The 25,789-nt window shown below is 41.1% G+C and overlaps 1 pseudogene; it reads left to right on the top strand.

The window, feature by feature from the left end:
• The window catches only part of LOC141182693 (uncharacterized), a 163,152-nt pseudogene extending 144,961 nt beyond the window's left edge, over nucleotides 1-18,191 (top strand).
• Nucleotides 18,192-25,789: the final 7,598 nt, after the last annotated feature.

Below are 25,789 nucleotides of genomic sequence, written 5' to 3' on the forward strand. Positions count from 1 at the left end.
TGGTACCATACGCACATTAGAACATGCCAATTACGCAAGTACAGATGCAGTCTTGCGGAATTGGCGCGTTCTAATGCAAGTCAATGGCGGCGAAAACGCAGCGCTTCCGCAAAATAATTGGTAGTGCTGCGTTTTTTTCCGCAATGATAATCCGCAGCGGAAATTTCCACCGCATGTGCACAGCACATGCGGATTATCATTGGGGAACATTGCTGCCCTTCTACCATGCGTTTTTAATGCTTTTCCGCAGATGCAAAAACGCTGCGGAAATGCATTAAAAACGCATCGTGGGCACACAGCCTAATAGCATTCCACATAGGTGTGACCTCACGATGACCACTCAAGATGGAATAATGTAACTCCTGAAACAGATCCAATATTATGTACACAGCTACAAATATTTTGGACCCAGAAGTGGTGGAAGGAGCCAACGATTGGACTTTAAGGATCTCAGCTTCCAAATCCGAGGATACAGCAGAAACCACAATATCCTTAGAAATAATGGAGGATGAAGGAGAAACTGAACTAAGACTGCATGATAGTGTGTCAGCCTTCACATTCTTGGACCCTGGCCTAAAAGTGATAGAGAAGTTGAAACTAGAGAAAAATAAGGACCCTCTGGCCTGTCTAGGAGTTAGCCGTTTAGCTGAATATACGCTCAATATATGTTAAATTCTTCTGGTCAGTGACCACGGTGACTTTATGAACTGCCCCCTCCAGAAAATGTCTCCATTCCTTAAAGGCTAATTTAACAGAGAGTAACTCACAATTCCCAACAACATACGAAAAAAGCACATGGCCGCAAATTAGTCAGAGTTTGGCAACACTGAGATAAAACAGCCCCTACCCCGACCTCCGAATCATCCACCTCCACAATGAATGGTTCTTGGAGATCGGGTTGGATTAGAACAGGAGCAGACATAAAACACTCTTTCAATTTTTCAAAAGCCCCAATAGCATCCGGTGGCCAAACCTTTAAATCCGCCCCCTTCTTCATTAGTTCGCAAAAGTCTTCCCCACTTTCTCTGGTCATATCATGCCCTGTTACTGTTACTTTAAATCATGTGTCCCTCTCACATCTCCTGCCTTTGCTTTAGTCAAAGCTTGTAAATCCCTTCAGGTACAGTTATAGGTCACTCGTATCTCCTGTGGGGATCTGACAAATGCTGCCGGGCTATTTTCAGGCACCAATACATGGCCAAAAAGAACATCACTCATAAAGGGGTGGATCACTGACCAGGCTTGGGCAGCACATCCCCCCTTACATAAACCATTAACTGTCATCAAGACATGGAGAAGATAGGAAGACAAGACAGACAACCTGGTACGAAATGTAGAAATTCATTTTATTAAGTTATATTATTAAAAAAGAGTTTATGAAGACAGTATTCAAGGTGAAAGCAAAACCGGATATACTGTATATAACAGTTTATAGCCCTAAATCTGGGCGGTTAACAGAAAAGGTTTAAATATACTAGCTCCAAATAGATCTAAAAAATACCCTATCACAGACATATATAATCACGGTCTCCCATTATTACACTGTGCCCCAATGGCCTAAGACATTTCACAGACGCATGGGTAGCTAGTGAAAAATACATAAAAGCTCAATGGCCCCTCATATATTACAAGAGCACAATGCACAGGAGGGATCAATATAACAGACTGGGAAGGTATAAAGAAAAAGCTGCTTGGAGCGGTGTGGTGACCAGAATGCTTCCCAGGGGTGGGAGGGTGGTAGGAAAGGAGAATGTGCATGGCTCCGCTCCGTACGCCTCGTACACACATGGCTCCGCTCCGTACGCCTCGTACACGCGCGGCTCCGTTCCGTACACCTCGTACACGCGCGGCTCCGTTCCGTACACCTCGTACACACATGGCTCCGCTCCGTACGCCTCGTACACACGCGGCTCCGCTCCGTACACCTCATACACACGCGGCTCCGCTCCGTACACCTCATACACACGCGGCTCCGCTCCGTACACCTCGTACAAACGCGGCTCCGCTCCGTACACCTCGTACACACGCGGCTCTGCTCCGTACACCTCGTACACACACGGCTCTGCTCCGTACACCTCGTACACACGCGGCTCTGCTACATCCACACTGTAAACCCCTCCTGACCCCACACATAAACTTCAGCTCATCCAGCACCATGACAACCAGCACAGCAGAGTCCTGCATCCACTGAGGCCCCTGATCATGTGACTCCTGACTCCTCCCCTCCTGTGACCTCATCACAGGTCCTGTGCGCACAGAGCAGCCATATATGTGGTGGCGGCTCTGCAGGTGGAGGTATGTGGAGACCCCCATTACTGGGCGCAGGGGTCATTAACCCCTTCAGCACGGAGACTCTTTTGGCGTCTCTGTGTGGTGTGAACAGTGATGTAACACTTGCAGAGGCATATGTAGGTGTTCAGCTCCGGGGGGCGCAGTGTCTGAGTGGGCCCTTACTGGTAACCCTGATTACAGCTATGCTGGCACGGCCCCACTATCAGTATTTGGTCAGTATTTTTTCCTGGTTTTGGCTCCCACTCCTGAGAAAAAATACTGACCGAATACTGATAGTGGGTCCGTGGCCTATTAGTGGGTATAGGAGAACTTCAGCAGATAACCGCGCTGTAACTAAAAAAAAAATTTCCACAAAGCCCCACGCTATTCCCGCCACATCTAGTGGTAGATCCCAGTACTGCAGGACACACAGAAGATACAGCACAGTTAGAGATAATCACAGCTGATGTTCTTTCTGATGGACTCATTCACTTTTTCATCTTTCTCAGAAAGACATTGTGACTTCTCCAGCCAGGACTCGTCTGCAGAGATTACAGCACAGACACATCTGACTCCTCACCACCGTCCCCATCTATTCCCAACCTGCACAATCTCTGCATTCCTCTGTCACCCCAAAAGAGGGGGCGGTAGAATATTACACATGCAAAGAAGAAAGTGCGCCCCCTGGAACTTTTTTTCTCTTATTCCCTTCTCACCCTTTGGGGTCTTGTTGTCTATACTGAGTATATATTTAGGGGCCTGCACCTATATTTGATTATCTATTTGCGCCTACTGGCTGTTTCTATTTAGCTCTTTATCATATACAGGTGCTTCTCACAAAATTAGAATATCATCAATAAGTTAATTTATGTCAGTTCTTCAATACAAAAAGTGAAACTCCTATATTATATAGAGTCATTACACACAGAGTGATCTATTTCAAATGTTTATTTCTGTTAATGTTGATGATTATGGCTTACAGCCAATGGAAACACAAAAGTCATTATCTCAGTAAATTAGAATAATTAACAAAAAACACCTGCAACGGCTTCCTAAGTGTTTAAAAATGTCCCATAGTCTGTTTCAGTAGGCTCCACAATCATGGGGAAGACTGCTGACATCACAGATGTCCAGAAGACAGTCATTGACACATTCCACAAGGAGGGTAAGCCACAAAATTGCTAAAGAAGCTGGCTGTTCACAAAGTGCTGTATCCAAGCATAATAATGGAAGGTTGAGTGGAAGGAAAAAGTGTGGTAGAAAAGGGTGCACAAGCAACCGGGATAACCGCAGCCTTGAAAGGATTGTTAAGTAAAGGCCAGTCAAAAAATTTGGGGGAGATTCACAAGGAGTGGACTGCTGCTGGAGTCATTGCTTCAAGAGCCACCACACACAGACGTATCCAGGACATGTTACCAATGTCGCATTCCTTGTGTCAAGCCACTCATGACCAATAGACAACGACAGAAGCGTCTTACCTGGGCCAAGGAGAAAAAGACCTGGACTGTTGCTCAGTGGTCCAAGGTGTTGTTTTCAGATGAAAGTAAATTTTGCATTTCATTTGGAAATCAAGGTCCCAGAGTCTGGAGGAAGAGTGGAGAGGCCACAATCCAAGCTTCTGGAGGTCTAGTGTGAAGTCTCCACAATCAGTGATGGTTTGGGGTGCCATGTCATCTGCTGGTGGAGGTCCACTGTGTTTTATCAAGACCAAAGTCAGCGCAGCCGTCTACCAGGACATTTTAGAGCACTTCATGCTTCCCTCTGCCGACAAGCTTTTTGGAGATGGAAATTTCATTCTCCAGCAGGACTTGGCCGCTGTCCTCACTGCCAAAAGTATCAATACCTGGTTTACACACAACAGTATCACTGTGCTTGATTGGCCAGCAAACTTGCCTGACCTTAATCCCATAGAGAATCTACTATAGAGAATCTATGGGGTATTGTCAAGAGGAAGATGAGAGACCCCAGACCCAACAAAGCAGACGAGCTGCAGGCTGCTATCAAAGCAACCTGGGCTTCCATAACACCTCAGCAGTGCCACAGGCTGATCGCCTCCATGCCACGCCGAATTGATGCAGTAATTGATGCAAAAGGAGCCCGACCAAGTATTGAGGGCATTTACTGAACATACATTTCAGTATGATAACATATCGGATTTTGAAATCATTTTTCAAGCTGTTATAAAGTATTCTAATTTACTGAGATAATGACTTGTTTGTGTTTTCATTGGCTGTAAGCCATAATCATCAACATTAACAGAAATAAACACGTGAAATAGATCACTCTGTGTGTAATGACTCTATATAATATAGGAGTTTCACTTTTTATATCGAAGAACTGAAATAAATTAACTATTTGATTATATTCTAATTTTGTGAGATGCACCTGTATATTCATCTTCAACTTTGAGGGGATTTATTTTTTTAATTAAAGGTTTTATAATGGGGTTTTCATGTTTGTCACCCTGGATTTACAATATGAGATGATACAGATATTGGACTGATAGGACCCTGACCCTTGCTACAGGACTACATCACATAGTGTGTGCGATGTGCTTAGCATGTTGCTCTCCGCAAGGAGAAATGTTACTTCTTAGATACCAGTCTGACGCCTCTCACCCAGTCACACCAGAACCTTTGCACTGACGTTTTAGGTCAATTAGAATTACCATAATTTTTAATATTTGCCAAATGCCAGAATAATGAGAGAGAGAATGTTTTAAAGCATTTTTATTACTGCTAAGTCAAAAGTTTACGTACTCTAAGATTACTATGCCTTTAAACAATTTTGGACTGCCCATATGATGATGTCAAGGGTTTGGAAGCTTCTGATAAGTTTTTTAGCAACATCTGAGTTAATTAGAGACACACCTGTGGATGTATTTTAATGCACAACTGAAACACACCCCTTCTTTGTGTAGCATCATGGGAAAGTATACAGAAATCAGCCAAGATATCAGGAAGAGAATTGTGGACTTGCACAAGTCTGGCTCATCCTTGGGTACAATTTGAAGATACCTGAAGGTGCCTCGTTCATCTGTACAAACAATTATACGCAAGTACAAACAAGAGAGAGTCACCTCCAGACTCCTCTAGCAGAGGATTATTTACAGGAAGAACAAACCGATTAAACTCTGAAATTCAGGATGCCAAATCCATCTGTCCGGAGGCCCCCAAATACATTATATAGGCTACCAAACCCCCTTTCCCCACCAAAATTAGTGCTTTCATGCAACTTTAGACTAATGTGTATGGAGCGTTAAAAGGTAACTTATTGGACATTGCCTCTGGCCCGGCCTAATAGACTTTCGTACATTGCAGGACCAGACACCATTATTAGGCATTTTCTTTTATTTAGGTAGAAGATAGCCAGGGTACTTACATCTGCCAGGATTTTCAGATTCTCCTGCTAATTCTTCCAATATCTGAAATGTCTTTTTTTTTGTAATGAAGGAAAAAACCCATCTATGGGCTTGGTAGCATACATTTTTTTGAAAATAAATTTTCAAGTGAAAAGCTGTAAATCTTTTGATTGCTGAAAAATTGTTAAAGTTGAAAGACGGGAATAAAGGCAGACCACGACTGAGAACCGATAATTGATCAGAAGATGAGACCAAAGATGATAAATGAATTATGTATTCATATGTTGGTCCTCTGGTGATGAGCTCATACCGGTCTGTCTTTTACTATCAAAACGACAGTCATGTTCCAACCTCCATTTACTGAATCTCAATGGGTATCTTCTTGTATCAGCAGAGGAGGCAGCTGATGTCCCACTGATAGATGTTCCTGTGGATCCAGGGATGGCCTTGTCAGAATGTCTAGGATTATGGCTCCATGTAAAGACTTTGTATTGCTCCTTATCTTGTAGTTCTCTATGCAACTTCTTTGTTTTTATGGTAGATATTTCATTTTCCCATTCAATGTAAAATTAAAAACCTGCTCTCTGAGTCCATGGGGTGTGATATCTTTGGACAGGTAATTCTCCGGCAAAGTTTTTTTCCACCAGAGATGAGTACGACGGTTTAATACGTTTTTTTAAAAGTCCTTTTCAGTGCAATCTTCTGGGCTGAATCTTGTACCTGTGGGGTTTCATTTTGTAATATGTTTTTAGCCCGTATTAGCCAGGACGCATGTCTGCTCATGTAATCCACACCGGATTGAGGAATAATTACTGTAATAGTAAAATGTATACATTAAACACCTACGACCACAATCCTTATAGTAAGGATCAATAATAACTAGAGATGAGCGAGCCCGACCTGTAAAGTTCATGGTTTGTATCGGACAGCTAGTGTCTGTCGCGGAAATCCAAACACGAAAGAGAGAGAAAATAAATTAACTATTCGGCACCTACATGTAGAGGAAGTCTTCATTGGAAGAAACTGGATAAATGAACCTTCACCCTAATTTATTCAGCTTCCTCCAGTGACGACTCCCTCTATGTGCAGGTGCCATATAGTTAGTTTATCCTCCTTATACAATCTGATTGGACCCTTCACCCTATAAAGTGGTTACACAGTAGCTCACTATACTGGACAAAGCATTTCTTTGTGAAACGTGCGTGGGCCCTTGGTTTTTTATGTTTCCCTCACTAATTCTTCCATACATATACAGGTATTATACTTTCTTTTGATGTTCATTGTCTGTATACATGTAATCTCCTATAGATGGCTTATTTGGAGTAGTTTGTGAACTGCTTTACTCATACATTATATTTTTGAGATACACATTAGCACATATATACTGTTTTATTAAATTTTATACTCTGGCTTTATTAATTCATTAATCAGTCTGTGTACCAATTTTGTCCTATCGATATATATATGTATACCAGGTGTGCCCCCTTTTTCTACCTGTGTTGTGTTATTATTACCATATGTTATTTTTTGTTGTACTTTTTATGTATTCTAAATAAATGAGATTTTTTTAATATATTTTGGCTGTCATTTTTTCTAAATTTGGGTTATTGTTGATATGATGCATATAAGCCTTACTATAAGGATTGTGATTGTAGGTGTTTAATTTCTCATGTCATGTGTAATGAATATCTCCTGCAGTATTGCTAATGCCGATTCCAGTGTCAGTAAATGAGATGAGAATTAGCTTTATGGAAAATGAGTCTGAGAAACGTGTTCAGCTACAGACTCCGAGGAAGAACTGCTTGTTGTCTGTGGCCTAAAATACACTGTTCAAAAAAATAAAGGGAACACTTAAACAACAGAATATAACTCCAAGTAAATAAAACTTCTGTGAAATCAAACTGTCCACTTAGGAAGCAACACTGATTGACAATCAATTTCACATGCTGTTGTGCAAATGGAATAGACAATAGATGGAAATTATTGGCAATTATCAAGACACCCTCAATAAAGGAGTGGTTCAGCAGGTGGGGACCACAGACCACATCTCCGTACCAATGCTTTCTGGTTGATGTTTTGGTCACTTTTGAATGTTGGTTGTGCTTTCACATTCATGGTAGCATGAGACGGACTCTACAACCCACAGAAGTTGCTCAGGTAGTGCAGCTCATCCAGGATGGCACATCAATGCGAGCTGTGGCAAGTAGGTTTGCGCTGTCTGTCAGCATACTGTCCAGAGGCTGGACATGCCAGTACACCAGGAGATGTGGAGGGGGCCGTAGGAGGGCAACAACCCAGCAGCAGGACCGCTACCTCCGCCTTTGTGCAAGGAGAAACAGGAGGCGCACTGCCAGAGCCCTGCAAAATGACCTCCAGCAGGCCACAAATGTGCATGTGTCTGCACAAACGGTTAGAAACCGACTCCATGAGGGTGGTATGAGGGCCCGATGTCCACAGATGGGGGTTGTGCTCACAGTCCAACACCGTGCAGGACGCTTGGCATTTGCCACAGAACACCAGCATTGGCAAAGTCACCACTGGTGCCCTGTGCTCTTCACAGATGAAAGCAGGTTCACATTGAGCACATGTGACAGACGTGACAGAGTCTGGAGACGCCGTGGAGAGCGATCTGCTGCCTGCAACATCCTTCAGCATGTCCGGTTTGGAAGTGGGTCAATAATGGTGTGGGGTGGCATTTCTTTGGAGGGCCGCACAGCCCTCCATGTGCTCACCAGAGGTAGCCTGACTGCCATTAGGTACCGAGATGAGATCCTCAGACCCCTTGTGAGACCATATGCTGGTGCGGTTGGCCCTGGGTTCCTCCTAATGCAGGACAATGCCAGACCTCATGTGGCTGGAGTGTGTCAGCAGTTCCTGCAAGATGAAGGAGTTGAACCTATGGACAGGCCCGCCCGTTCCCCAGACCTGAATCCGATTGAGCACATCTGGGACATCATGTCTCACTCCATCCACCAACGTCACGTTGCACCACAGAATGTCCAGGAGTTGGCGGATGCTTTAGTCCAGGTCTGGGAGGAGATCCCACAGTAGACCATCCACAACCTCATCAGGAGCATGCCCAGGCATTGTAGGGAGGTCATACAGGCATGTGGAGGTCACACACAATACTCAGCCTCATCAGGAGCATGCCCGGGCGTTGTAGGGAGGTCATACAGGCACGTGGAGGCCACACACAATACTGAGACTCATTTTGACTTGTTTTAAGGACATTACATCAAAGTTGGATCAGCCTGTAGTGTGTTTTTCCACTTTAATTTTGGAGGTGACTCCAAATCCAGGCCTCCATTGGTTAATAAATTTGATTTCCATTGATGATTTTTGTGTGATTTTGTTGTCAGCATATTCAACTTTGTACAGAACAAAGTATTCAATGAGAATATTTCATTCATTCAGATCTAGAATGTGTTATTTGAGTGTTCCCTTTATTTTTTGAGCAGTGTATATAGGTTTTATTAGTAGATGTAAAGAAGAAAACTAAATACTGTAAAATAATAAATCTCATATGTTTCCCCTTATTATCTCCAGTAATTGTATTATTACACAGGATTTTTATGATGTTACATCGGCTCATCTTCTTCTCATTCAGGTCTCTACAATATCGGATCCTCTCAGTGAAGATCTTCTATATAAGAGAATTTTCCTGATTTACCAATCAAAGATGGATATGGATAGAGACAAGATGGTGGAGAGGATATTACACTTCACCGTAGAGATCCTCTTCCGGCTTACAGGAGAGGTGAGAGATTCTGATGGCAAAAAGGAGACCCAGCACCACCATATAAATAAACCTATGCCTGTGCCCAAAGACCCCCAAACAGACAAATTGAGAACAGGAAAAAAGAGGGCAAAGCAGGCACCAAGCATACAAAATCATGAAATATAGAAGCAGAGTGTCGAAAAAAATTTGTAAATTTTATCATGACTGGGACAAACAACACCACTAATTAAAAACATGATAAAAACATATACAACAAAGACAAGTGAAAATATGACGCCTTATAGAATTTTTTGTATAAATAGCCAATAAATATTAAATGAATATTGAATAAATATTAATTCATGTATCCAAAATATTGCACAAGTATGGTATATAAAAATTAGATTTTGTTCCTAATAGTATAGATGTACACAAGTAAAGTATACTTACCAAATATATCACAGGAAAGCCAAAGATATACTTATATTCTCCCTAACATAATAAAATTTTGGTAACGAAGGTATTATACTTTCTCCTTCTCTTTCTTTCCTTTCTTTTTCTATCCCTTTAAGAGGAGAAAATAAGTGCATTGATAGAAGAATCTATACCATGAACCTGGATTTAAGAAGATTTTCATTCAATAGGTATATCAATAAAATTCAGATAAGGGGAGTTAAATTCACATAGATATATATGCTAAAGGCAGTAAAACGGAAGGCAGAGAGAGAGGAAAAAAAAAAACGCATCAAAAAACGCAAGAAAAAAAAAAAAAGATAAAAAATTTAAAAAATATATTAAAAATTTTTTTTTTTCTCTTCTCCTCTAAAATTGATAAAAAAACGCACCAAAAACGCATATAAGGAAAAAAAAAAACAAAGGAAAAAAAAAGAGAAAGAGGTTATTATTATACATAGTGAATGAAACATTAATTGTGGAGATATCTCCGTGAACTCTATACATTCTCCAATTTATCATTGAGGCCATCAGGATACAAACAACGTAGTCTATATATCCAGAAGGCCTCCTTCTTGTTAAGTTGTTGGATCCTGTCAGGAATATCAGCCGGGATCTGCTCCGCCGGTGTAAGTCTCACTTTAAATTTTTTGTTATGGGTAGTAAGAAGATGTCTGGAGAGGCTGTGTGTTAATAAGCCATTTTTGGCATTATATCTGTGGGCATTATATCTGTGTGGTCCTACCCATGTACTGGAGACCGGAATCGCATGTAATAACATAGATTACATAGTCACTAGTACAGGTCAGGTGATCCTTGATATTAAAAGTCTCTCCTGTGCTATTCGATGTAGTGGAATGGGACCCATGAGTAATTATATGACAGCACTGACATTTTTTCTGAGAGCACCTATAAGTGCCATTCTGTGTGAGTAATAATGTACTAATCAAGGGACAAATGTTTTTAGATTGAGAGAACACTGGTTGGCCTCCTGGTTTCCGTTTTTTTAAACGACTAGGTGCGAGGAGGTTTCTTAGAGTTTTTCCTCTCCTAAATGTAATGCCAGGTATTTTTGGCAATATATCTCGTAGGAGAGGATCTTGTTTCAAGATATGCCAATGCTTTTGCAAAATATTCCTAATCAATTGGTTCCCCTTATTATAAGAGGTGATAAAATTATGATTCCATTTATTCATATTCTTAGTGTCACTATCCCTGGATTCCTTATGGGGCAATTCATCCTTATTCCCCAAACAATCAGTTTGGGTTTTAGTCAAATTTATACGGTATACCTCATCGATAATTTGCTTGGGGTACTTTTTCTCTTTAAATCTCTTCTTGATTATATCCGATTGTCTGATATAATCCGAATCCTTAGTATTATTTTTTCTGATTCGATGAAATTGGCTGAAAGGGATGTTATTTTTCCATTTGATGTAATGGGCACTTTGATAGTCCAAGTAGCCATTCACATCAACAGATTTGAAATGAGTTTTCGTTATTATTTTCTTTTCTTCATGTGAAATTTCTAAATCAAGAAAAACAGCTATTTTTGGTTCGATACTAGAAGAAAAAGTAATACCCCAGGTGTTCTCATTCAATTCATTGACTAGAGACTGAGCATCCTCTTTACTGCCCCTCCATATCACGAATAGGTCATCTATATAGCGCTTGTACAGTACTATATTGTTGCTATATTTAGGGGAGCATAGGGGCGACTGGGACTCGAATAGCCCCATGAATAAATTAGCAAAACTTGGGGCTATCCAAGTCCCCATCGCGGTACCGAGCCTCTGTAAATAGAGGTGTCCCTCAAATTCAAAAAGATTATGCTTGAGGATAAAATTTAAGCCTCTCAAAAGGAAATCTACCTGACCTTGTGGCATATCTTTATCCTGCTGTAAAAAAAATGTCACTGCATTTATACCTAAATCATGACCAATATTTGAATAAAGTGCATTAACATCCATTGTAATCATGAGATAATTATCTTCCCATTGTAGTGCATTCAATTCAAAAATAAGTTGAGTAGAATCTTTTAAATAGGAGGCGAGAGATTTTACATATTGCTGAAGGTACAGATCTATAAAGTGGGAGAGTGGACTAGTAAGGGAATTCATTCCTGAAATGATCGGTCGTCCAGGAGGAATATTACAATCCTTGTGAATTTTCGGCAAGTGATAAAAGAATGCCAATGATGGTTCTTTATTGTTTAAAAAGGTTTTTTCTTTTTTTGTAAGGATACCTGCTGTGTAGGCATAATTGATCAGGTCATGGTATTCCCTTGTGAAATCCTTTGAGGGATCCACCTCTAGCTTTTCATAATATTTAGCATCTGATAAAATGTTATATGCTTCCTTCATAACCAGGATTACATAGTAGTGAAGAAGACCTCTAGTGAGCTCTGTCAGGACCCTGTGTCTGAGGGATGGGGAAGACCCCTGAGCCCAATCGCAGGGCCTCCATCTCACCCCTTCATACATGATGACATCAATGACCAGAAGATCCTAGAACTCACCTACAAGATGATTCAGCTGCTGACTGGAGAGGTGACACTGCTGGGAATGCTGGGACATTATACAGTAACACTATGAAGGGATTGGGGGGATGACGGTATCATTGTATGTGTCAGGTTCCTATAAGATGTCAGGATGTCGCTGTCTATTTCTCTATGGAGGAGTGGGAGTATTTAGAAGGACACAAAGATCTGTACAAGGACGTCATGATGGAGGTTCCCCAGCCCCTCACATCACCAGGTAAAAGGACTAAATACACACGGCCTATAATTATCTGTATGTAAAGAATGAATTCAGTCCCTGTATGTGATTCCTCCAGATCTATCCAGTAAGAGGACAACACCAGAGAGATGTCCCCGTCCTCTTCTTCCACAGGACTGTAAACAAGAAGATCCCAATGTTCCTCAGGATCATCAGGTAGATGGAGAGAAGGTGTCATGAGATCTCCCCTATGATGTGTAGACGGCTGTGAAGGTCTTGTGTTCAGTCTTGTTTTATCCACCAGTATTATATGGTTTATACTTGTGTAATGAGAACGGTGGAGATGGCAGGATTAGAGCTGATCATAGATGGGACTTCTCCATCTGTCTGTGACTTTTACAATATTTGTTTCAGGGTGAAGATCTGACCCATATTAATACTACAGAGACATATGTGAGGGGTGATGAGCGGTGTAAAGAGGAGATTCCTACATATGACTACCCAGGTGAGTAGTGACCACTAAATGCAGAGAAGTCACAGATTCTTCTCAGTCACCGGCTGTGGCTGCTTTATCGTTGGTGTAGTCCGGCTATATCACAATCGTGTGATCACCATTTTGCCTCTAGACCACAACATTCTCCTCCACCCAAAACTGTTTAAATGACTGTGGTCATTGAAAAGCCTTTTCTATAGAACTTACAACCAGGAAGATCCACCTACTCCCTGTGATTAGAAGAAACTGACTTATCTGCCCAGATCTGTAAACTATAAAGCTAAATGACTGCGTATGTAGAATGTGCTGACAAATTAGAAAATCACTTGAATAAAAATATTATGATGGGCCTGTAAGAGAAAGCGGAGGGTAATGATGCTGTTGGCTTCCTAGAACCCTGATATCTTATTGGATGAATCTACCTTCTCTCTCTTCTGTGCTGCTGAATGTGCTCATATGGTCCCTACAAGACCAGGTCCAGTCTTTCTGGCCAAACTTCACTCTTATGATCTACAACATTAAATGTGCAGTGAGGCCAAGTGTGAATTTCTGTACAATAACAGCAGAGTTTCCCTTTATCCCGACTTTTAAATTTCTTTTTAAACCAACTAACTTCAAACAGGATTGTGATAAACTATACAGAAAACATTACACCTGTGCCATGATATATCTCTAAGCTGTGCGTGGCTGATGGCTGTAATATACATTTATTCACCCCTGCAGGAGATGTGTTGGCTCCAGCCCTGGTTTCATGGATTCACTCCACGTCATAAATTCCATTATGTTTTCGATCCTAAGGAATTCAGATTACTGCACAATCTCTCCTGAAATGGGGGCACTAATACTTTCTCTACTCTTCTGGTCAGGACTCATAGTAGCTGTAATGATCCACCATAAATGAGTGTGACTCCGGTTTAGTGTTGCAGTTTTCCACCCCAAACATATAATGTTGTTGGGAATGTAACAATAGAATAAAAAAGTCTTCTTTTTACAGGTTCATTCTGTTTGATAGTTTGATTGTGGTGGGATCAGCCGGCCTCACTAATAAGTTTGAAACTCCCTGGTAGTCTTTAACCCCTTAAGGACCCTGGGATTTTCCATTTTTGCATTTTCGTTTTTTGCTCCCCTTTTTCCCAGAGCCATAGCATTTTTATTTTTTGGTCAATATGGCCGTGTGAGGGATTATTTTTTGCGGGACGAGTAGTACTTTTGAATGACATTACTGGTTTTACTATATCGTGTATGGGAAAACGGGGAAAAAATTCCAAGTGCGGTGAAATTGCAAAAAAAGTGCAATACCACAGATGTTTTTTTTATTTTTTTTACCACGTTCACTGAATGCTAAAACTGACAGGTCATTGCGAGTTTGTAGACACCAAACATGTATAGGTTCTTTTTTATTTAAGTGGTGAAAAAATAAAACAACAAAAAAAAAAAGGTGCTATTTTCCAAGACCCGTAGCGTTTCCATTTTTCGGGACCTGGGGGGGCCGGGTGAGAGCTTATTTTTTGAGCGCCGGGCTGAAGTTTTTATTGATACCGTTTTGGGGTAGATATGATGTTTTAATCGCCCGTTATTGCATTTTATTTCAATGTTGCGGTGACCAAAAAACGTAATTCCGGCATTTAGAATTTTTTTCTCGCTATGCCGTTTACCGATCGGATTAATTCTTTTTTTATATTGATAGATCGGGCGATTCTGAACGCGGTGATACCAAATATGTGTATGTGGTTTTTTTTTATATATTTTATTTTGAATGGGGAGTGATTTGAACTTTTATATTTTTTTTATTTTTTTAATATTTTTAAAAACATTTTTTTACACTATTTGCTTGCTTCTATAGTCTCCATAGTAGACTATAGAAGCAGCAACTGTCCGATCGCCTCTGCTACATAGAGGTGATGAGCAGATCACCTCTATGTAGCAGAAATGCTCCTGTGCTATGAGCGCCGACCACTAGGTGGCGCTCATAGCGATCAGTACATGACAACCACTGGGGTCTGCTGCAGACCCAGGGTTGTCATACCCACCCATCAGTGACCCGCGATCATGTGACGGGGTCACCGATGGGCAAGGTAAATGACGCGCTCCCGGCGCGGCGCTGTTAAATGCCGCTGTCAGAGATTTTAACAGCCGCGGTTGGATCGCGATTCCACCCGCGGCTGTTGCGGGCACAGGTCAGCTGTATAAATCAGCTGACATGTGCCCGGTTCAGTGTGGGCTCAGCGCGGAGCCCGCGCTGAACATGGGGTGACAGCCTGGTGTGTACTATTATACCCCAGGCTGTAACAGGGTTAAAAGAAGGTCTCTATTTCTTCTTCCAAATGCCTGAGACCTAAATTTAAGACACCTCAGCTCTGCAGTATTATGAAAAGTTATCTTTAAAATGTTTAAAATATTTCTTCTTGAAACTCATCTGACAACAAATATTGGCCTTTACAATAGTTTAGATTCCCAAGAGCCCCTGAGCCCCATACTCCAATTACCCCAGAGAGGTTTCACCACTAGTTATTCACTTTTTTCACTGATGAAGACTCTTGAGTTTGATCATTTCTAGAGATTTGTTATTGTCTATACTCACAGTTTTGCCCATCACCCCTTAACCCCTCTACATGGATCTGGACTTACACAGAGACCCCTAGGCTTGGGCCACAGTGTTACCTGCTGTTCTGTGGAGTGAGATGGGGAAAAAGAATATTCAAGTAGTCGGGTCAGAACCAGGAGAGCAGAAGAAATACAAACTCAGATGGCACAAGAGTAGTCAGTAAACAGGCCGAGGTCGCAACAGAAATAAATCCACAAGCCGGGAGCTGAGCACAGAGGACTGAACCAGAGGAGAACAAGGCTGTATCTGGCAGCTTCCGGCAATATGCCTCCAGCTTTAGTAGGGTGCGGTGCTTTCCAATTGGTTGAAGTAGGGAGCAGATTACTCCAGCTGGACAGCACACACACCCATACTGCCAGACTGGATAGTACTACTGGTCCCAGGCACCCTAATCTTAGTGGCTGGACAGAGCCTGTGCCGCCCAGAGCTTCTGGTTCTGACGTCTCCTCCATCACCAGCGCCGCCTGCCGGATGAATAAGGCGGCACCTGGTGAGAGAAGCAGATGTTGCATGAGCAGAACCCAAAGAAAGTGGGACACACCATTTGCAGAAGCCCTAATATGACAAAATGGCAGAAAATCAGAGGAGTAAAAATCCCCATAAAGTGACTTCATTTTGGAAATTATAGCCCTCAGTGAATTAATCAGTAGAAGAAGTGACTATTTTGACTTCTCAGGCACTTTTTAGAATATTCAAGGGATGCTTGAAAATTGCAAATATATAATTTTATTACCCAACACATAGTGCCTAGATTGTGTTCCAGGAGACACACACCATCAATTAAGTGGGTTCTTCTCACTATAGTAATGCTAAATAAATGGAGGCTAAATATAGTTTGGGCGCACTGCAAGGCTCAGAAGCGAGGGGGAGATCTGATTTTGGTAGAGCGGATATTGCTGGATTGGTTTATGGAAGCCATGTTGCTTTTCAAGAGCCTTTGAGCCACTAATAATGTGGAAACCTCTGTTATTACACTGACAGATGATGGACCTGAGTGGGGGCTTGTTTTTTGTGAGATGAGTAGACGTTTTTATTGATATTATTTTCACCTACATAACATTGCTTGGTGGCTTTTTGTTCCATATTCCAGAATGAACAAACAGTTGAACACCACGTTCTACTGGTTCATCCTATGAGATTTTCTATTAGACTGTGAACTGTCATTGTCTTGGTGAATAATTCAATATTTTTACATAACTTACCATTTTTACACACAGTTTAAGTAGAAATGTTGAAAAATATATAAATCAAGGATATTTTATTGAAAAATAATAATTTGTTATCTTCTTGGCAGTTGACTGTACCAGGAGATCAGAGGGACAGCTGACATCTTCAATTTGTAAATCAGACGATCTTGAGATCCCACAGGATACAATTGAAGTGAATGCAATTATTTCAGATATACCATCATCCCTTCACAGCAAAGATATGTCATCTGATCCTATGAAACAGGTCCTGTCTTCTGATTCATTACCGACTACTAAGGAAAATCAAAGTCACAAAATAAGCATTAAAAGACGAACTGCTCCTAAAGCAAAGAATTCCTTTTCACATTCAGAATATGGAAATAGTTTTCCCCTCAAAAATTCCTTTCTTAAAGATCAAAAAATTCACACAGCAGAGAATAGATTTTCTTGTTCAAAGTGTGGGAAATGTTTTAACCAGAAATCATATTTTGTTAAGCACCAGAGAACTCACACAGGGGAGAAGCCATTTTCATGTTCAGAATGTGGGAAATGTTTTTTATGGAAATCATATCTTGTTAGACACCAGAGAAGTCACACAGGGGAGAAGCCTTTTTCATGTTCAGAATGTGGGAAATGTTTTACAATGAAATCAAGTCTTAACAGACATCAGAGAACTCATACAAGGGAGAAGCCTTTTTCATGTTGAGAATGTGGAAAATGTTTTGCACGGAAATCAGACCTTGTTAGTCACCAGAGAACCCACACAGAGGAGAAGCCTTTTTATGTTCAGAATGTGGGAAATGTTATATAGCGAAATCAGCTCTTGTTACACATCAGAGAACTCACACAGGGATGAAGCCATTTTCATGTTCAGAATGTGGAAAATGTTTTGTAAAGAAATCATCTCTTCTTAATCACCAGAGAACTCACACAGGGGAGAGGCCTTTTTCATGTTCAGAATGTGGGATATGTTTTAACCTGAAACAGCATCTTGATAGTCACCAGAGAACCCACACAGGGGGCAAGCCTTTTTCATGTTCAGAATGTGGGAAACGTTTTAGCTAGAATTCAAATTGTGTTAAGCACCAGAGAACTCACACAGGGGAGAAGCCTTTTTCTTGTTCAAAATGTGGGAAATGTTTTAACCAAAAAGTGAATCTTAATAGCCATCAGAGAACCCAAACTGTGGAAAAGCCTTTTTCATGTTCATAATGTGGGAAATGTTTTAGCCATAAATCATATTGTGCTAATCCCCAAAGAACTCACACAGGGGAGAAGCCCTTTTAATGTTCAGAATGTGGGAAATGTTTTAACCAGAAAGATTCTCTTGATATCCACCAGAGAACCAATACTGCGGAGATGCCATTTTCATGTTCAGAATGCTGAAAATGTTTTGTGAAGAAATCTCTTCTTACCTAAGAATTAACACAGGGGAGAAGCCTTTTTTTAATGTGGTAAATATTTTACATGGGAATCAATTTTTCATAAACATCAGAGAAGTTACACAAGGAAAAAGAATGTTTTAACTGAAAATACTGAGATACTGCAAATGCCATTTGACCAGCCTGGATACCAGAACTCGCTCGATTTTATTCTCCTGATCCACCTCAATAATGTCTTGGGGACCAAGTGTCCCTTCAAATTTCTTTAAAAGAGAAAAATGGAAGAAGTTGTTGATTTTCCAAGCTACAGGGAGTTGAAGCTTAACAGTCACGGGATTTAAAATTTTAGTAAGGACCTACAAATTTGGGAGCAAACTTTCTAGAAGCCATTTTAAGATGTTTTGGAGGAAAACCAGACAAAGTGTGGAGAACCCCATCTCTATTCAAGCCATAAAATGTAGCTTTTATTATTCTTTATATTAAAAATTCATATGGGTATAAAAACTTATTTTTTTTTACATTCTTTATTTCTGAATTAAGTATAGAACACGAAAGATTGAAATTACATGACAAGTAAATAATTGCACAAAGGTCAAAAGTACAGAAGTCATGTTGATACATTAAAAGGACATAGTAACATAAAAACCAGAAAAAACCTAGAAAAGAACAACAACATAAACAAGCTCGTAGCCCACAAATTAGACCTCAGAAAAGAAATAAATAAAAAGACAAGAATAAAGAGCGGCATGACATATAAGTAAAAGACATATGAATATAAAATAAAATAATTGCAGTCAAATAACCCTATATAGGAATAGTAGATCTTTTAAAGTTTAGTGACATAAAAAGTTAGTGGTTGATAAACACTCTCCACCAAGGGGGTAATTTAGTCGCAGAAGGATAGGGTGAGTGGATGGGTGTAATCAACAGGGCAAGGGAATAAGAATAGTAAGAATATCATATCAGGAGATTGATATAGTTTTCCAGGGAAGGGGGGGGGGGACAAAGAAAAAATTAAACCTCCTGTCTCCATTGGCTCCAAACTTTAGAAAATTTAGGGTGACTATAGGTTTCCCAACTGGTGAGTCTTATCATGTTTACCTTATTTATCCATTCAGAATGAGTGGGGGGAGATTCCTGCTTCCAATGTAGAGATATCAGTTGTTTTGCTGAACCCAACAACAGGGGGATCAAGTCATGTTTTTTTGGCTCATAGTTATCTGTTGGGCAGGATAATAGGATTTCTTTAGGGGTTAATGAATGTCTTATCAGGCCTAGTTTTTTTAAGGTCAGTTCTAATTTTCCCCAAAATGGTCTAATCTTCGAGCATGACCAAAAGATATGTGTCATATTACCCACAGCTAGTTTGCATCTCCAACATAAGTTAGAGTCACTCCGACCAAAATGGTGTAATATTTCCAGGGTTCTGTACCAACGCGAAATAATTTTATATGAATTTTCTTGTAAAGTTATACATCTTGAGAAGCCATGTGAATTGGAAAGGATGGAGTCAGTTTCCTCTTCGGACAATGTAATATTTAATTCCGTCTCCCTGGAATATATGAAAGTGGGCTTTTGAGAGAACTGGGATGTCAAATTGTCATATATCTTCGAAATAACTTTGGAAAAAGGGAAAGAAAGTCTACTTAACATGTCAATCCAAGAGCCCTTCCTAATTTTAGAGAATCTAGTTTTAAACTGAGAGAAGATGTGAGAGACATGATTATATTGCAGGAAGTTTTTGGGCCACGTCGAGGTACCCATTGGCCAAGAGTCTAGCATAAGGATCTCATTTGAAAGGAATTGTTTAATAGAATAGTTTGGTAACTCTGACCAGAGGTTATAAGGGTCTGTGTACTTGGGGTCTAAAAAGTATGGGATAGTAGATATTGGAGCATCAGACATAGGGATAGTGTCACCATGGAGTTCTTGAACTAGGTTACGTTTAATAGCCAGAGAAGTGGAAGTAATGGTGTTTCTCGACATCTCAGAGACAGGAATTACATCTGCCCATATGAACTTATGGGGGTTGTTACCTAGTAGAAGACAGTCAATATCTTTAGCATCTCTTCTTTTGGAGGCATTGGCCATCTTTAGCCATCTGAGCATGTGAATGGATTTATAATATCTTAGGATGTCCGGAAGCCCAATGCCACCTCTATGGTTTCGTTGGGATAATAATTTGTGTGAGAGCCTAGGTCTTTTATGTTTCCATATGTGTTGAGCTAGTACTTGTTTTATGGAAGAAAAGAAAGACAAAGGGAGGCATATGGGGAGCATATTTATGTGGTAGATGATTTTAGGGAGAATGTATGCTTTTACTACATTTTTCCTACCAATACAAGATAACAGTGGGTTGTCGAAAGTTTTAAGGAGGGATCTCATTTTCTCAACCAATGGTGTAAAATTTTTCTCATATAAAAGATCTCGGTTATTAGTGATCTGGATCCCTAAATATTTGATACAGCCATGTGGCCACTTAAGGGGTAGAACTCTGTAGAAATTCAACATCAGATGTGGGGGTGGAAATGTTTAATGCTTCCAATTTCTCGTAGTTAATTTTAAAATTAGAGAGCTCTCCAAATTGTTCAAAAATAGACATGAGTTTGGGGAATGCTTTAATTGAATTGGAAAGCATGAGGAGCAGATCATCTGCAAAAACTGCCAACAATAGTTTGGTATTTTTCATTTTAATTCCCTGAATATCTGGGTCCTGTCCAATTACTTAAACAAGTTTTTCCATGAGGAGTATAAAGAGGGAAGGCGCCAGGGGGCAGCCTTGCCTCGTCCCATTTTGAATAATAAAACTTTGTGAAAGAGTACCATTTACCCGTATTCTAGCAGAAGGGGAGGAGTATAAAGAGAAGATAGAATTTACAAAAATCTCAGGGAAAGCAAATTTTTCTAGAGTATATGCTAAAAACCTCCAGCTCACTCTGTCGAATGCCTTTTCGGCGCCTGTAGTGAGCAAGATCAAAGGGGAGCCCCCTCTCCTAGCATGGGCAATGGCGCGAATGATTTTACTAGAGTTATCTTTTCCCTCCCTACCCTTAACAAAACCAACCTGGTCGCAGTGTATTAGATATGGGAGCACGTATTCCAGGCTCCTAGCAAGGAGTTTAGCCCATAATTTAATATCAGTATTCAATAGAGAAATTGGACGGTAGTTACCGCAATGTGTAGGGTCTTTACCCTCCTTGTGAATAACCGAAACATGTGCTTCCAAAGTTTGAGTAGTCGGGGCGTCTCTTGACAAGAATGCATTAAATAATTCTACTAAGTGTGGGAGAAAAGATTTGATAATTTATTTATAGTAAATTATGGGAAGGCCATCTGGGCCAGGTGATATACCATTAGGAATGGATTTTAGCGTGTCTAGAATTTCTTGTTGAGTGACATTCTTTGTTAATAATTGTATGTGTTCTGGTTTAAGAGTGGGAAGGTTCAGCGAGTTTAAAAAATCTTTAATTTTTGTAGATGCCAAATATGGGTGAAGCATAGAAGGTGTAGCATCGGCGTCTCTGTCCCCTGCCAGGCAGAGACGCCGTCCCTCTCACCTCCTCGCTACCCGCCCGGCGTCCTCCAGCGCTACTCTTCCTGCTGCTGCCGGCGCGTGCAGCTTCCCTGGCACTGTGCTTAGGGTGCGCGCGCGCACTCTTCCTCTTAAAGGGGCCGCGCATGCCATCCTAAGGAGTCCCCGGCCAATAGCCGGAGGTCCTCCCATATATAAGGCACCTCCTCCAAAATGCAGGTGCCCGAGCAATAGTTGTTGCACAGTGTACTTACCTCTGCTTCAGCCCTCAGGTCCTGCTGCTAGCCTGACTACTAGTCCTGTCCGTCAGCCTGATTTCCAGTCCTGTCCGCCAGCCTGATTTCCAGTCCTGTCCACCAGCCTGATTTCCAGTCCTGTCCGCCAGCCTGATTTCCAGTCCTGTCCGCCAGCCTGATTTCCAGTCCTGTCCGCCAGCCTGACTACTCTCCAGCCTGACAGTCTGTCTTCCGTTCTGTCCGCCAGTCTGTCTATGAGCTCTGCCCGCCTGCTTACCTGGAAGCACCTGCCTATTACCTGCCTGTTCCTGCCGTGCCTGCCAGCCCGCTTACCTGGAAGCACCTGCCTGTTACCTGCCGTGCCTGTCAGCCCGCTTACCTGGAAGCACCTGCCTGTTACCTGCTGTGCCTACCTGGAGGCTCCTGCCGTCACTTGCCGTGACCTCCTGACTGCCTACCTAGAGTTTTCTGCCAGCACTGGTCGTGCCTACCTGACAGCCTCCCTGGAGGCTTCTGCTGACATCTGCCGTACCTACCTGGAGGTTCCTGCTTGTTACCTGCCGTGTCTGCCAGTCCATCTACCCGGATCACTCGTCAGCCTGCCTGCTGTGCCCATCTGCAATACCGGTCAGTCCCTACTATCTGTACCGTGGAAGTCACCTGCTCCCTTACAAGCTCGTCCCCAGAGTAGTACCTGGACCCTCAGCTCGGACCCTCCCTGGTCACGGAGTCGATTGAGCCGCTGTACGACCTTGGTCGCTTCGAGTTGATACCTAGTTACGCCCCTCTGGGTCCCTCCTTGCACCACAGCACAGAGGTTCCACCTTCCGGACTCGTAACAGAAGGCAGGGATTCTATATTATATAGTTCCTGATAGTAAGATTTAAAAGAGTGTGAAATGTCTGCCGTATCTTCACTTAAGGTTCCATCTTTGGAGCGGATTTTTTTAAGAAAAGATCTCTCAAGATTTTTCTTGAGCAAAGAGGATCTAAGCTTACTCCCTCTATTGCCATGTAGATAGATTATCTGCTTGCATCTTTGGAATATTTTAGCAGATTTTATGTTTAAAGCATCCTTGAGTTTATTTCTTAAGACCAAAAGGTCGTTTTGAGCTTTATTCGCTAAAGACTTTTTATGAAGTTTTTCTAAAGTATTGATTTGATTGAGCAAAGAAAAAATTTCTTTATCTCTAGATTTTTTTAGATGGGCATTTAATAATATTAGTTCACCTCTAATAACAGCCTTATGGGCTTCCCAAATCACCGGAACAGAGGGACCAGAGTTCAAATTTTCCTTGAAGTATAAGTCCAGAAATTTGGAGATCTTAGAGATATATTCTTCATTGTTTATTAGAGACTCATTTAATCTCCAAGTCATTTCTCTTTTTGGTAGTGAGGACATGGATAATTCCAAGAAGATTGGGGCGTGGCCCGATAGTGTTATAGAACCTATTGAGGCAGATTTTAAAAGAGATAAAGAAGAGGGATTTAGAAGTCTCCAACTATCTATTAGGTGTAAAGCATTCAGAGACATATGTATTTTCCTCAAAGTCTTTTGAGAAAGAGCAGATAATCCTGAGGAAACATCAAATTGGGGATTTAATGAGGAATTTAGGTCACCACCTACTATTAAGAGGCCTTCTTTAAAGGAGTTTAGAGTATCCAGAGTATTAACCAACCAGCCAGCTTGACCCTGATTTGGGGCATAATGTTGCTTAATGTAACAATGGTGTTTGCGATACTTCCTTTAACGAAAACATATCTACCTTCTGTATTTGAAAGTTGGTCCTTGAAAGAGAAGGTTAAATTTTTATGAAGAGCAATACTGGTTCCTCTGGATGCTGAAGAGCCGCAGCTGTGGTACCAAGTTGGGAACTTAGATCTGGACAAGTCAGGAGTGCGTTCTGCTTTAAAATGTGTTTCTTGTATGAAAGCTATGGAAGTGTTATTTTTATTTAACAGGTGGAGGATTTGACTGCGTTTCTGCGGGGAATGAAATCCCTTAACATTAAATGACGCGATTACTATAGTGTCATTTGGGGTCATATTTGTCATCATAATTTCTTTCAAAGACATGAGAATGTAAAGAGGTCCAATCAGCAAGGCACGAGCATAAACATATATAACATATTACAACTATAATATAATTAATATACAACTTATCTGCTGCAGGGGGGGGGCATCCCAAGAATAGCAGACAAGATAAATGAGGAGGTGATACCTTAAAGAGATAAAAGGTAATACACAAACCAATAACAGGTATGACAGTAATGAACAAAGCTAGTCATAATCATAACATTTTTTGTCAAGTGAGAACAAAACTAGTAAAGAGAGAACAATCAGGGGGGAGTCCCAAGAAAAGCTTTCTCAGCCAATTAAGTCAAGTGAAGAAGGATATAACTGAACTTCTTCCATAAGAAAAGTTTCATCGCATACTGGAAACTGGTAGGAGAAGTCTAATTCATCATGGAGGGGGATGTCTAGGTGGTGTTCCCCTGAGCCAATTAGTGGTGCTTTTCCCCTGCATCGACCATTTTTCAGGTCTCTGTAGCTGAGTAAAGGTGAAAATCTCTTCATCTAATGGCATCCACGAAGGTATGTCAATTTTTTGGATTCCAAGTACAGATAGGTCCATATATATTTGGACAGAGACAACATTTTTCTAGTTTTGGTTCTAGACATTACCACAATGAATTTTAAACAAAACAATTCAGATGCAATTGAAGTTCAGACTTTCAGCTTTCATTTGAGGGTATCCACATTAAAATTGGATGAAGGGTTTAGGAGTTTCAGCTCCTTAACATGTGCCACCCTGCTTTTAAAGGGACCAAAAGTAATTGGACAAATGACTCCAAGGCTATTTCATGGACAGGTGTGGGCAATCCTTTCGTTATGTCATTTTCAATTAAGCAGATAAAAGGCCTGGAGTTGATTTGAGGTGTGGTGCTTGCATTTGGAAGGTTTTGCTGTGAAGTAAACATGCGGTCAAAGGAGCTCTCCATGCAGGTGAAACAAGCCATCCTTAAGCTGCAAAAACAGAAAAAAACCATCCGAGAAATTGCTACAATGTTAGGAGTGGTAAAATCTACAGTTTGGTACATCCTGAGAAAGAAAGAAAGCACTGGTGAACTCATTAATGCAAAAAGACCTGGGTGCCCACGGAAGACAACAGTGGTGGATGATCGCAGAATAATCTCCATGGTGAAGAGAAACCCCTTCACAACAGCCAACCAAGTGAACAACACTCTCCAGGAGGTAGGCGTATCAATATCCAAATCTACCATAAAGAGAAGACTGCATGAAAGTAAATACAGAGGGTTGACTGCACGATGCAAGCCACTCATAAGCATCAAGAATAAAAAGGCTAGACTGAACGTTGCTAAAAAACATCTAAAAAAGCCAGCACAGTTCTGGAAGAACATTCTTTGGATAGATGAAACCAAGATCAACCTCTACCAGAATGATGGAAAGAGAAAAGTATGGCGAAGGCGTGGTACAGCTCATGATCCAAAGCATACCACATCATCTGTAAAACACGGCGGAGGCAGTGTGATGGCTTGGGCAAAATTCAGTTGTTGTTTATGATAGGACATTTGGTCTTTTAGGGTGTCTGAAAAGTCTAGTAAATCTGTCTGTATAATTTTCAGGGATTCAACTCTCTGACCTACTTGTTTAAGGTCTGCTCTCAGGCCGGACAATTCTTGCATTATTGGTTGCATCACCTGTGAAAGTGTTTTCTTTAGGAAAGATCTAGAGATTGGAGTACAGTTAGAGGATTGAGAGCTCGAGTCCAAATCTTCGCTGCCTGAATCTGTGTCTGCAGCGGAAGCAAGCA

The sequence above is a fragment of the Phyllobates terribilis genome, unplaced genomic scaffold, assembly GCF_046119375.1.
Source record: "Phyllobates terribilis strain yellow unplaced genomic scaffold, ASM4611937v1 Scaffold_35__1_contigs__length_13245226, whole genome shotgun sequence".
In the NCBI taxonomy this organism is placed as follows: Eukaryota; Metazoa; Chordata; class Amphibia; order Anura; family Dendrobatidae; genus Phyllobates; species Phyllobates terribilis.